Source organism: Gavialis gangeticus, unplaced genomic scaffold, assembly GCF_001723915.1.
Source record: "Gavialis gangeticus isolate Ggan-Ray unplaced genomic scaffold, GavGan_comp1, whole genome shotgun sequence".
NCBI classification, from domain to species: domain Eukaryota; kingdom Metazoa; phylum Chordata; order Crocodylia; family Gavialidae; genus Gavialis; species Gavialis gangeticus.
In genome coordinates, this window is record NW_017729008.1 from 28,581,909 (window position 1) to 28,585,238 (window position 3,330).

Here is a 3,330-nt window from a genome sequence, read left to right on the forward strand (position 1 = left end):
AGCCTTACACAAAGCACTTAGCCCTTCTGATTTTGAGTTTTCCCCCCTGCCAAATGTTCAAAAAGGGAGAGAGAGAGAGCCAACACAATGCAATATTAAGTCTTTATCTTCTCCTTCATGAGTACAGTCATCTCTTTTCAATAACTTTTAAGAATTTACTCTATTGATCATCATACCATAGAGCGACTTGTCAGTTATATAAGGATGATTATTTCCTATGCCAGGGATCTGTTGGGAGCAGTTAATCTTTGTAAAGAGCTTTCATAATGAAAAGGTCCTGTGGAAATGATGGGAAAACATGGAAGAGAAATCAGGTGACTTGCAAAGCTATTGGTTAGCAATAGGGTAATGTTTGTGGTGTTGTAAATATGGAAGATAGGTTCTGCCTTTGTAATATCTTATATGCCATTGAGGAAAAGTTAATCTCTGACTGTGTCAGGGCTGTGGGTTGTAGTCGTGTTGGTTTAAGGACATGAGCACACAAGGTTATTTGGGTAAATTTGATATCTTTTATTAGACAAACTCAAATAGTTGGAAAAATTCTTCTTAGCAAGCTTTTGGGTGCAAACATCCTTCGTCAGGCTGAAGAAGCATCTGCAGATGGTCTGTGCTCTTCCTGGGGAGTCAGATGTTAGGCAGGCTATAATGTGTCATAAATCATTGAACCTTGCCAACCTCATCACCAGAAGCAAACTTCCTACAGCACAAAACACACTGATGGGATCCAGACCATGCCAGGACAAAAAAGGTAAAACCTGACAACATATCTCCACCACCTCCACAATCACTACACCCCAGAACAGAACCATCACCATTCCTGGAGCTTACACCTGCACCTCCAGAAATGTAATATATCTCATCCAGTGCACCAAATGCCCTGATGGAAAATATGTAGGAGAAACCAAATAACAACTGCTCACCAGAATGAATGCACACCAGAAATCTATCAAAGACAGGAATACCCAATTATCTGTGGGAGCACATTTCTCACAAAAAACACTTTTTCTCCCATCTCTCAGTTCTAATCCTCAAAGGGAATTTACAAAATACCTTTCACAGATAAGCCTACGAACTTCACTTCATCAATCTACTGGATACAAAAAATCAAGGACTAAATATAGACATTAGATTTATGACACATTATAACCTGCCTAACATCTGACTCCACAGGAAGCACCCAGACCATCTGCAGATGCTTCCTCAGCTTTACAAAGGGTGTTTGTGTCCAAAGCCTTGCTAAAAAGAATTTTTCCAACTATTTGAGTTAATCTAATAAAACATATTGGATTTACACAAAGAACATTGTCTTAGAATGTGTGGAGTTCCATAAGAGGGTACATAATGAGATTTCTTTTGTCAATCCTTACATGTATCCCAACTCTTCACCAAAGAGAAAAAGCCAAAATGGCTGTTTAAGTACTTATATGAGACCCATTATTATATTGCAATTGTAAGTTTGCATAGCCATATGAAGAAAGCATTGTTGTGAAACTGAAGAGCACAGACTTGACAAAAATGTGTGACAGAGTACAGATTTCATCTGTGGCCTGCTTGTTCTTAAGTTACTGCTCTAACCATTGGACCATTCTTTCACATCCAAAGATGCTGATATGATTCTCTCCTAAGACAAATGACAAAAATTAAAGACTTGATAAGGGATTCCTATATATTAATGTCAGTGCACTTTCATATAAATGCAATTACAGAAGATAATGAAAAGTCAGTGCTTTACAAGTAGGAGAGAAAGGAATTAATTTAATAAGCTGTATATTTATCAAGAAGCTGAGCAAAAATGGAGCTCTGCCTTTTTTTGGGAGTGTACTTTTTAACCATGGTAATATAGGATGAAATTGAACATGTATAGGACACAGCAACATATATAACTGTCTCACATATTTTGTATTCTGCATCTTGGATACAAAAAATAATGTACTGCTAATTATTGTTTCAAAAACAAGTCACTGATTTTAGGGTTTATAGTACATTTAACTTTACTCAGAGCAACCATTTGCTTTCAGTCTCAATGAACATATTTTTATTTAGAAAACACAAGAAAGAACAAAAGCTCAGACTACAGGAGTGACCTCAATGTGTTTTTGTTCTGTGCAGATGAATCACATACGAGTTTTATTTTCATAGCAGGAGAGCTTCCAAATCCCCTGGACAGTGTTGACCATTTTAGCCTGTCCCTAAACAGCTTACAGTTTTTAGAAATGGGAAGAATAGAAGCAGCTTCTTCAAAGTAGATTAGCAGCTATGATAAGAACACAAGATAAGCCAATGTCCATGAGCAGTGACAGAAGTGGCATTTGTTGTGTGATTGGCCCCTAGAAAGCACCCTATAGCTGTGCCTTGTCAGAAGTGCACAGCTGCAAAGCACTTTAGAAGTGCCCAATCATGCAACAAATTAACCTTCATTACATGATGCTTCAGATGATGGCGCTCCAAAACAGACTGCCTTCATTAACTCCTGTAAGTTGCTGCATGCAAGAAGGACTGGGCTGAAGCAGCCCAACCCTGCCCCAGGTGCTGTCTGCAGGAGGGGAGGAGGAGAAGGGAAGGGGAGAGCTGAGGACTAGGGTTTGCTCAGCCTGAGCTGGAGTGTGGGCAGATGGATCGGAGGCAAGCAGGGCTAGGGGAGATAGATTGCAGCTAGGCAGCTTCCCAGCTGGATCAGCTCCAAAGTAGAGCTCAATCAACCCCACCTCCCTCCCCCCAACCCCTGCCTTCACAATCCAATAGCGAACATCTGTTTTGTTGGGGGGGAGGGTTAATTCATGGTTCTTTCTATGAAGGACAATGAGTTAGACTGAGGAGCTAAACATCTGTCTGCACCCCAGGTCTTGGATTCAAACTGCTTCTCATCTTGGTAGGTATCTACTAGTAGAGAATGGATCCATTAAGCATGCACACAATTCTCATACGCTGACTTCAGGTGTGTGAGTACATCGAGAATGCTCAGCATTTTGGCAGGATTTAGCCCTCTAGTTCCAAGTCATAAAGAATGAGGCCCGTAAAAAATTATTCCTTTGGAAATGTTCTTTGGTTAAAAATATTTTCAAGAGGTCCTATAAACAAATAAATCTACAGGTAAAATCGGGAGCGCTGAAATCTCGTCGCTGCTTAGATCTGATACGCCAAAAATCCCACAAGTAACCTGTGACAAAGCAACAGATAAATATTTTTCTATTCTACTATTCTTATAATGTAAATTTTAAATTGCAGGTTAGAAACAGATCAGTTTCCCCAGTCACAAACTAATGGAATTAGGAAACAGGGTTGTCAAAGAATGGAAGTCTAGGCTCAACAGTCAAAATCAAAGTTGCCATA

At 39.6% G+C, this 3,330-nt stretch overlaps 1 long non-coding RNA gene across 1 annotated transcript in view; it reads right to left on the reverse strand.

Annotated features, from left to right (window-relative positions):
- Positions 1-1,205: 1,205 nt before the first annotated feature.
- The window catches only part of LOC109292312, an 18,412-nt gene continuing 16,287 nt past the window's right edge, over positions 1,206-3,330 (reverse strand). Inside the window, exon 3 of the long non-coding RNA XR_002096100.1 lies at positions 1,206-1,306. This is a non-coding gene — a long non-coding RNA (uncharacterized LOC109292312). The remainder of the gene's footprint in view (positions 1,307-3,330) is intronic.